Source organism: Micromys minutus, assembly GCF_963924665.1.
Source record: "Micromys minutus genome assembly, chromosome: 6".
In the NCBI taxonomy this organism is placed as follows: domain Eukaryota; kingdom Metazoa; phylum Chordata; class Mammalia; order Rodentia; family Muridae; genus Micromys; species Micromys minutus.
The window spans coordinates 20,469,620-20,480,874 of record NC_137975.1 but is presented as its reverse complement, the minus strand read 5'-3'; positions in this window follow the sequence as shown (position 1 = coordinate 20,480,874).

Genomic DNA, 11,255 nt, shown 5'->3' with positions numbered 1-11,255 from the left:
TCTTAACATGATTTTTGCAGTGTGAGGGACATAGAGGACTGCAGTTCTATTAGTCCATCGAGCCACTACAAACAATTGGACACACACACACACACACACACACACAACAATTGGACACTCTAAATGACAACAGTATGCTTAGTACATAAGCATGGCCCCAAGCTAAGTCCCTGAGCTACTCAGCACCCAGAAGTCCCAGACAACGGTCCCTGTCAAGTGAAATTTGTATCTTCCTCTAAACGCCAGAAAGCACAGCTGTCTATAAAAGGGTCGGTAAAAACAGGAACCTTAGAAAAACCTTTGTGTGTGTGTGTGTGCTCATGCGTGTCCATACAAGAACACGCATGCCGTGCTGTGTGGAGAAGCCTTCTTCTACCTTGCTTGAGGGAGGATGCTTGTCATTGTTCATCGCTGTGCACACCAGGCTAGCTGGCTTGTGAGCCTCTGGCATTTCTCCCCCTTACCATAGGAACACTGAGACGATCCAGGAGAACCACCACGTCTGTTTGTGTGTAATATGAGTGCCGGGATTTCAAGCTCAGGTCCTCACACATGTATGGCAAGGATTTTACCACTGAACCATCTCCCTGGTACCTCCCTCCAAACACAGAACTCTTAAACCCACATGCTGTTCCTACAGAAACAGGAGACTCCGATCATTACGTCATCTCCCTTAAACGAACATTTTACATTCTCTGTGTGTGTGTTTTGTGCACCTGCTATGTGCACCACACACACACATGGAGGTTTCTGCAGAGGCAGAGAGCGGGAGATCCTCTAGAGCTGGAGTTATGGGTAGCTCTGAGCTACCTACGGTTTGTTGCTGGTTTTTAAATTAATTTATTTTTTTTCCTGAGACATGAACACCAGTCCTCTTAGGAGAAGTAAGCTCTTAGTTGCCAATTGGAGGTCATCTCCTGTAGCTTGGGAGTCTGAGGAGGGGCAAGGTCTCCCATAACCCAGGCTGACCTCAAACTCACTAAATAACGAAGTATGACCCTGAATTCTGATCTTCCTGACTACACCTCCAGGGTAAGGAATCTCGAGACCCTAGCCCCATTGGTGGTTTAGGTGATAGCGGAGATCAAGGCCAGGGCCTTCTGTGTGCTAGGTAAACTCGACCTGCTCAGGCACATCCCTAGCGCTCAAGTCCTCTTTTAGGTGAAAGGGATCCAACTTCTTCCAGACTTGCCCAGTGAAAAGGCACTTTTGACAGAAGAGCCCTTTTCCTGACTGCTTGCTTTGCAGAGAACAAAAGATTAAAAGAGATCTTTTGTGAAACATTGTATCCAGGCCTTGCTGCTGATACTTAACCCATACTTCCTGCATGAAGCCAGCCACTCTGTGAGCCTCCAACTTGAGTGCAAATGGGTCCTGAGCTCGCTGCAGGGCCCTAATCTTAGGAAGATCTGAGTAAGGAAAGAAAGGGAAAGGGGGCCAAGGTGCTTTCACGCTCATTAGCATTTTCAATTTCCTTTTCCAGCCCTCTTCCTGCTCCCTTCCTCTCACCACAATGAGCTAATTCTTCCTGATCGATTGCGGCTTGTAGATAACCGGCTGGGCTGTCTCACTCCCATATTCTCCCGTCCGTCACACAAAGCGTTCCAAATGCTGCCTAGACGGAAGATGGCTGAACCCCAGTATCTTAAACAGCCACAGAACATGTTTTCCTTTCAAGCTGCTGCTTCCTCCGGCTTCCATAAAGAAAGAAGTAACCCTGGCTTCCTCAACCGTACTCTTCACAGTCACAAAAGGAAACGTGAACGTTTGGATGCTGGAGAGATGGTTCGGTCGTCAAAACAGTTTGTCCCAGAAGCATGAAAGCCTAACTTCAATCATCAGCATCCACATAAAAACTGGGAGGCATGTCCATGGATGCTTATAATCCCAGAGCCGAGGAGGCTGAGAGATGAGAATCCCTGGGGCTCAGGGAGCAGAAAGAGTATTCAAATACAGTAAACTCCAGGTCCAGTGAGAACTCTATCCTCTCTCACACGCTAGAAGGGACCCAGGAAGATGAGTAAGCAGTTGAACTGGCTTGATGCTCCCCCGGAAGACCTGAGTTTGGTTCACAGCACCCAAACTGGGTGGTTCACAGCTCCTGAAACTCTAGCTCTGGGAGACATGACATCCTCTTCTGGGCTCCTCTGTCTTCTGTTTTTCCTTTTCACAAAATCATCTGAATCCTGTCTTTGGAGTGATCTTGCGTTACTTTGCTGGCAAGGCCACAATAGCCACCTACGTCCTCTTCTGGCCTTTTCTGGTTCCTGTACTCACATGTGCACATTCCCACACACAGATACATACTTATACACAATTTAAAATAAAATAAATCTCAAAAAAAAAAAAAAAAGAACAAAGGCAGAGAACAAAGAGACAGCCCTCTGGCCTCTGCATGTACAAACACACACACACACACACACACACACACACACATTAATTAAATGAAATAAATAATAATATCTAAAGAATGTGAACCTTTGGGGACAAGTATGAGCCCGTCCTTGTCACACTGACAGCTCCGAATGCTTTCACTGCACGTTCCATGGGTGATCAAACTCTAAGCACATCTTTGTTTTAACTAAATAGCTGCATTATCCGTCTGATGCTAGAGACAGCATCTGCTCCGTGTGTAATTTCCATACTCACTTGGCACCATCAACCGCCTTTGATGACACCAGGGCTGGTGCTTTGTGGTTCCCCCCTCCTTCCAGCTGCAAGACCCAGATGTCAGGTTCCGGAATGCATTTTCTCTGGCAGGGGAATGGCTGGCTTCTCTCTGTAACCCCCACGTAGGTGGCGATTGTGGCCAGCAAAATAATGCAAGATCACTCCAAAGACAGGATTCAGATGTTTTTATAAAAAGGAAAAACAGAGTCCCAGTGAGCACAGCACACATTTCTTATGCCTTTAATTATAAGCCAGACGTGTGTGTGTGTGTGTGTGTGTGTGTGTGTGTGTGTGTGTGTGTGTGTGTGTGTGGCAGGCTGGAGCTGAGCAAATTGTGGGGCTCTTCATTCAACATTCAACTGTTGCTGGATGGTTTTTGTTGCTGTTTTCTTTTTTCTTTCTTGCTTTTTTTTTTTTTTTTTTTCATGGCAGTTTGGGTTTGGGTTTTGTTTTTTGTTTTTTGTTATCTCTCTCTATCCTGCATCTAAAATCAACAGCTGGGCAGGATGAGGGGTCTGTTTGAATGAATCATTCCTACAAGAATGGCAGGGTCAGAGTATGCAGCTAAGAGAACAGGAAAAAGGGAAGAAGAGAAGGAGGGAGATGGTTGTAAGGAGTCGGTAAAGTGCAACAGGGACAGTTTTCAGGTCCCCTCAATGTTGGGGAGCCTCTACCACTGCCTTCCCTCCTTCTATCCCTCCCTCCCTCCTGTTTGACCTCCCTTCATCTCGCATGTCCTGCCTTTCTTCCTTTTTCTCACTCATTCATTCTTTTACTCTTTCTTCTTTAGCATGTGTCTGCAAGGTTATGCATGTATGTAGGTATACATGTGTGGACACACCAGAGGTTGTCACGCCTGAGTGCCTTCTCCAGAACCTTCCACCTTGTCTGTTTTAGACAGGGTCTCTCATTGGAAACAGAGAGCTAAGTGAGCAGCCAGCCTTAAGGGACTGCCTGAGTCAGTCTCCCCAGAACTGGGGATCACAAGCATGTGTCACCTGCCCAGCTTTTTACCAGAGTCCTGGGAATTGAGCAGTGTCTTCACGCCTACAGAGCAAGCACTTAATACAGTGTGCTGTCTGTCTGTCTAGCCGCTGGCTCTTTTTATACATCCTTCGTGAATGTAGTTCTGTCAGCGGAGTGCTTGCCTATCATACACAAAGTCCCAGGTTCAAACACCAAAGGAACCAAGAATGTAACCCCAGTGCTGGGAAAGAGGGTCAGGGGGGCCAGAGGTGGGTTTTGCCTACAAAGAGAACTGAAGTCCAGCCTGCAATACATGAGTCCCTTTCCAAAAAAATAAATAAAATAAAACCATGAATGAAAATCAAGCAATAACCTGCCCAACAGCCTGCCCTGGCTTAAGCTGAGTCCTGGCTTCAAAGGAAACTTGAACAAAGTAGAAACTCAAAGAGCTGCCCTGGACTGCCACATACCAATGGAAGCCACACTGGACCAGGAAGGGAAGAGAAGCTCAAACACATGGACCTTGTACTGTTTAATTATTGTTATTATTATTTTCCCTTATCCAAAGCAGCTGGGCTGTGCTGAAGCAGTTGGGTGCCGGGCAGAGTTTGGAAACTTCTCACAACCGAGTCAGTTGACTGAGAGTCTGCCCAGCTGCCTCCAGCATTCCCAGGCAGATCAAAGGCGTTCACGAGAGCATGTCTCCCACATTCACACTACCCAGTGCTATCAGAAGAATAAAGCATTACAGTCTAAGGGGACTTAGCTCCCCGAAACTCACCAGTCTGCGGCTCTCAGCCTGGCCCATGTTCATCCAGCACAGTGGTTCTCAACCTTCCTAACGCTGAGACCCTTTCATGCAGTTTCTCATGTTGTGGCGGCCCCCAACCATAATACTGCTTTTCTTGCTACTTCATAACTACAGTTTTGCTACTGTTATGAATCATAATGTAAATATCTGTGTTTTCTGATGCTCTTAGGTGAGCCCTGTGAAAGGACCCACAGGTTGAAAACTGCCGACTTTGTCTCATTTGATGGGCACCTCCATAACCAATTGATGATATATTTGTCACTATTGAAGAGTACACAAGAGTGGGTAACTTCTACCAAAATAGCCATGTTTGAATCTGTTCTGGAGGCTGGGAAGGTGCCGCCATCTGCCTAGTTCCCGGTTAGGGTATTATACAGCTTTAACACATGAGGGACACACGGAGCACCTATGACGGACAGCACTAGGAAACCAAACCCACTTTCTAACAGTCTGGCTTCTTAGTGACAATTCAGTCTCGCAGAGGCAAGTGAGACACATATGCCAGGCACATGCCCGTCGTCCCAGCTCTCAGGAGATGAGGCAGGAGGACCAGAAGTCACCCTCAGCTATAGAGCAAGTTTGAGGACAGCCTGGGGTACACGAAACCCAATGTAAATAAGCAAATGAACGAAAACTAAGCACCAACTAATTCAACTTCGTTTATACCCTTTGTAGGTCTGTAGGAGATCCCACTGGCCTGCTCCCAGGGGTCCTGTGGCATCCCACCAAGTGTGCCAGGTGTGTGCTACCAGCCACCCCAGATACACCCTTCTCTCTGTCTCTCTCTCTGTCTCTCTCTCCATCTCTCTCTGCCTTCTCCTATGCCTCTCTCTCTCTCTGCACCCTCTCTCAGTCTCCCTATCTCCCTGCCTTCCTGCCTGCCTCTATCTTTCTCTCCCCTCCTCCCAATAAACTTCTCATATCAGATCTTTTTCATGGTGCAATTTCTCAGGGGTACACCTTGGCATGGCAGACCCAAGGTACGCCCTCTTGCCACAATCTTTATCCTATCAAAAAAAAGGAAGAAAAAAAAAACCCACCAACCCAACAACAACCAAGCCTCCTGAGTGTGATGGCAGTGGGCCATACTCAAATACAGAAGCGTGATATCTTATAAACAACAGGAATTTCTCCCACTGTTCAGGGGCCCAGTAAGTCTATGGTCAGAGAGCCAGAGATTCCATATCTAGTAATGACTTAATTCTTAGTCCAGAGGCGGCTGCTTCCTCCTTGTACTAACCTCACAATGGTGGGAGGAGAAAAACCCCTTTCTTTTCTTTTTTTAAAGGCAGAGTCTTATACAGTCAGGCTAGGCTGAGAGTTTTTAAATAGCCAAAATAAACCTTGAACTTCTGATCCTCCTGCCTCCACCTGCCAATTGCAGGAATTGCAGGACAGTTTGAGCAGTGTGTTAGGGATCAAACACAGAGCTTTATGCATGCTAGGTGAGCATCTGCCTGCTGGGCCACATCTCCAACCCCAGATGCTGTATCTTCAGTCCTGTTACTCAGGGATTCCACAAAACGTTTCCAACCTGTTTCTTCTCATACACACATAGCTTCCGTCACTCCTCTTCTTCCCTGCTGATGCTGAAGAGAGTCTAAAGGCTCTTACAAGAGAAAAATACAAAGTGAGGCATCTAGCCATGTTTCCAGGCCCAGCTACATTGTGACCCAGCTTGCATCTGAGCAAGAGCAGCATCTGGAGAACAGATCAGAGTCATCCTGCCTCTGTCCATCTGTCCATTGATGGTGGGTGGCAAGTTCAGTCTGCTGTGTTTGGAAGTCTGGCTGATGCTGTCTGAGAGCCTCCCCTATTCTAGAGGCTAGAAACATAAATATTAGGGCTAGGAGACAAACTCGGTTGCTAAAGGACTTGCTTTCCAAGTACAAGGACCCGAGTTACATCTGGAAAACTCATGTAAAAGTCTCCACGTATCACCCCAGCTCTAGGGAGATGAGAGCCAGCAACAGGGAATCCTTGGAAACTCACTGACTACTTACCCTAGACCACTAGAAGTTCTGAGCCAAGAAGAGACACTGTCTCAAACAATGTGGGAGGCTCCCGAGGGCCTCCTCTGTTCTTCATATATCTTCACCAGTATACACCCACATATGCATGCACACACTAACATAAGAAATGTGTAAAGTACCAAATAGCTTTCTGACACAGCTGACAACAGAAACTGAGAAAATTCAAGAAATCATCAGATCCTACTACGAAAAGTCTATACTCAACAAAACTGGAAAACCTGGAGGAAATAGACAATTTTCTAGACAAATACCAGGTACTAAAGTTTAATCAGGATCAGATAAACCATCTAAACAATCCCATAACCCCTAAAGAAATAGAAACAGTCATCAAAAGTTTCTCAACACCCCCCCCCAAAAAAAATCCCAGGACCAGATGGGTTCAATGCAGAAGTTTATCAGACCTTCATAGAAGACCTAACACCAATACTCTCCAAATTATTCCACAAAATAGAAAGAGAGAAAATACCACCCAACTCATTCTTCGAAACCACAATTTCACTCATTCCTAAATCACACAAAGCCCCTTCAAAGAAAGAGAACTTTAGACCAATTACCCTCATGAACATCAATACAAAAATACTCAATAAAATTCTTGCAAACCAAATCCAAGAATACATCAAAATGATCATTCACCATGATCAAGTAGGCTTCATCCTAGGGATGCAAGGATGGTTCAATATATGGAAATCCATCAACATAATTCATTATATAAACAAACTCAAAGAACAAAACCACATGATCATCTCACTAGATGCTGAGAAAGCAATTGACAAAATTCAACACCCCTTCATGTTAAAAGTCTTGGAAAGATCAGGAGCGCAAGGCCCATACCTAAACATAGTAAAAGCAATATACAGCAAACCAGTAGCCAACATCAAACTAAATAATGAGAAACTTGAAGAAATTCCACTAAAATTAGGGGCTAGACAAGGCTGCCCACTCTCACCCTACCAATTCAATATAGTACTGGAAGTCCTGGCCAAAGCAATTAGACAGCAAAAGGAAGTCAAGGGGACACAAATCAAAAAGGAAGAAGTAAAAATATCACTATTTGCAGATGATGTGATAGTATACTTATGACCCCAAAAATTCCACCAGAGAACATTTATAGCTGATAAACAACTTCAGCAAAGTGGATGGATATAAAATTAACTCAAACAAATCAGTAGCCTTCTTCTACTCAAAGGATAAACAGGCTGAGAAAGAAATTAGAGAAACAATACTCTTCACAATAGTCACAAAGAATATAAAATACCTTAGTGTGACCCTAACAAAGCAAGTGAAAGAGCTGTATGAGAAGAACTTCAAATCTCTAAAGAAGGAAATTGAAGATCTCAGAAGATGAAAAGATATCCCATGCTCATGGATTAGAAGGATCAACATTGTAAAAATGGCCATCTTGCCAAAAGCAATCTACAGATTCAATGCAATCCCCATCAAAATTCCAATTCAATTCTTCATAGAGTTAGAAAAAATTTGCAAATTTATTTGGAATTACAAAAAACTTAGGATAGTGAAATCTATTCTCAACAATAAAAGAACTTCTGAGGGAATCACCGTCTCTAACCTCAAGCTGTATTACAGGTCAATTGTCATTAAAAATTGCATGGTATTGGTACAGAGACAGGCAGGTAGATCAGTGGAACAGAATTGAAGACCCAGAAATGGACCCATACACCTAGGGTCACTTTCTCTTTGACAAAGGAGCTAAAAACATTCAATGGAAAAAGGACAGCATCTTCAACAAATGGTGCTGGTTCAACTGGCAGTCAGCATGCAGAAGAATGCAAATCGATCCATCCTTATCTCCTTGTACAAGCTCAAGTCCAAGTGGATCAAAGACCTTCACATAAAATCAGGTACACTAAAACTAATAGAAGAGAAAGTGTAGAAGAGCTTAGAATACATAGGCACAGGGGAAATTTTCCTGAACAGAACACTAATGACTTATTATCTAAAATTAAGAATCAACAAATGGGACCTCATAAAATTGCAAAGTTTCTGTAAAGCAAAGGACACTGTCAAGAGGATAAAACAGCAGCCAACAAAAAAGGATCTTTGCTAATTCTACATCTAAGAGAGGTCTAATATCCAATATATACAAAGAACTCAAGAAGTTAGACTCCAGAGAATTAAATAATTCTATTAAAAATGGAGTACAGAGCTAAACAAAGAATTCTCAACTGACGAATACTGAATGGCTGAGAAGCACCTAAGGAAATGCTCTACATCCCTAGTCATCAGGGAAATGCAAATCAAAACAACCCTGAGATTCCACCTCACACCAGTCAGAATGGCTAAGATAAAAAACTCAGGTGATAGCAGATACTGGTGACGATGTGGAGAAACAGGAACACTCCTCCACTGTTGGTGGGGTTGCAAGCTGATATAACCACTCTGGAAATCAGTCTGATGGTGCCTCAGAAAAATTGAACATAGTACTACCTAAGGACCCAGCTATTCCACTCCTGGACATATACCCAAAAGACGCCCTAACATATAAGAACACATACTCCACCATGTTCATAGCAGCCTTATTTATAATAGACAGAAGCTGGAAAGAACCCAGATGTCCTTCAACAGAGGAATGGATACAGAAATTGTGGTACATTTACACAATGGAGTACTACTTAGCTATTAGAAACAATGACTTTATGAAATTTCTAGGCAAGTGGATGGAACTAGAAGCTATCATCCTGAGTAAGGTCACCCAGTCACGAAAGAATACACATGGTATGCACTCACTGATAAGCGCATATTGTCCCAAAAATCTCTGAATAACCAATAAACAATTTGCAGATCTTATGAAGCTCAAAAAGAAGGAAGGCCAGAATGTGGATGCCTCAGTCCTTCTTAGATGGGAGAACAAAACATTCACAAGAGAAAATACAGCGACAAATAGAGGAGCAGGGATTGAAGAAAAGATCATTCAGAGACTGCCTCCTCTAGGGATCCACCCCATATACAGCCACCAAACCCAAGCACTACTGCTGATGCCAAGAAGTGCTTACTGGCAGGAGCCAGATATGGATGCCTTGTTAGAGGCTCTGCCAGAGTCATACAGATACAGTTTAGGATGCTTGCAGCTAACCATCGGACTGAACAAGGGGACCCCAATGAAAGAACTAGAGAAAGGACTGAAGAAGCTGAAAGGGTCTGCTACCCCATGGGAAGATAACAACATTATCAACCAACCAAACCCCCTAGAACTCCCAGGGACTAAAACACCAACCAATGAGCACACATGAGAGACCCATGGCCCCAGTTGCATATTTAACAGAGGATGGCATTGTCTGGCATCAATGGGAGAAGAGGCCTTTGGTCCAGTGAAGGCTCATTTTCCCGGTATAGGGGAATGCCAATGCGCTGAGGTGGAGAGGGTGGTTGGGAGAGGGTGCACTTTCACGAAAGCAAATGTAGGGGGAAGGGGGAAGGGAATTAGGGGTAGGGGATAACATTTGAAATGTAAATACAGAGAATATCCAATTAAAAAAAAAATGACCAAGGCCCACTCCACCAAAGGAAACCTGTATCTTATAGTATTAATCTAGCCAAGAATAGATGGTTGGCTCATGAGCCCCAAGCATAAACCTACTACTACTATTTGCTAAAGGGAATACCAAACCATGCTCTAAAATTTTCATCTCTCTACCCATAGATTTGCACAGTTTTTTTAATTTTTGTTTTAATTTTATGTATATGGATGTTTAACTTTTTGTTTTCTTTTTTTATTAGATAGTTTATGTATTTACATTTCAAATGTTATCCCCTTTCCTGGTTTCCCCCTCTTCCATCCCCCCGTGCTTCTATGAGGGTGCTCCCCCTCCACCCACTCCCACCTCAACACCCTGGCATTCTCCTACGTACAGGACTAAGGGCCTCTCCTCCTATTGATGCCAGACAATGCCATCCTTTGCTACATATGTGACTGGAGCCATATGACCACCCATGTGTAATCTTCGGTTACATCCCAGCAGAGAAGTTTCTTTGTGCAGTGGATGCAGTCAATACAAAAGTTCTCAACAGGGACTAAGAATCAATAGAGTGTTTATCCACAAATCAGACACCATGCCACGCCCTCTATCCCCCACGGGGTTCAGGTATTATTGCAAAAGTAGAGGGGGGGAGGAGATGCTGAGAGGTAGAAGCTGGGGAGAACCAGAGTGAATGAAGACCCAGGCCTAGCACGTTTGCTGCACTCATGAACCCAGAGCAGCAGTGGTTGCCTGCACAACCTCCTAACTCCTGCACCAAGTCAAACCAAGCAAATGTGAGATGGGGGAAGTGGGCAGGGCTCCTGAGCTCTAGCCCCTAGCTGAGGATCTGTTGACAGTTGATGCCTTCTGGAGGAGAGAGAATCAGGCCTCTTTAAGGGCATGGCCCCTGGAAGGCCTCCAGTAGATGGGTGCATAGACACAGGAGTGTGTGGACAGAATGAATTGAAATTGGTGAGTTAAAAAGAAGGTCATAAAGTTGCTAGGGGTGGGGAATGGGCGGTGTATTTGGGAGGCGTTAAGGAGAGATGTAGTTCCAGTGTGATCAAAATACATTGTGTGCACCTATGACGGTCTCAACAAACCAATGGGATATTATATTTAATTTAAAGATCCACAAAGCGTCAATATTGCAAGGTTGAAATGGCAAATGTTTGTCTCCCAGCTGCTGTGAGGGCTACACCACAAAACTCGCAAGAGGAAGACCTGTGCACCACAGCAGTGAATGCACCGTAATTTTATTCTGTCTTTCTGTTCTCTGGATGACTGCGAGGCTCTCAG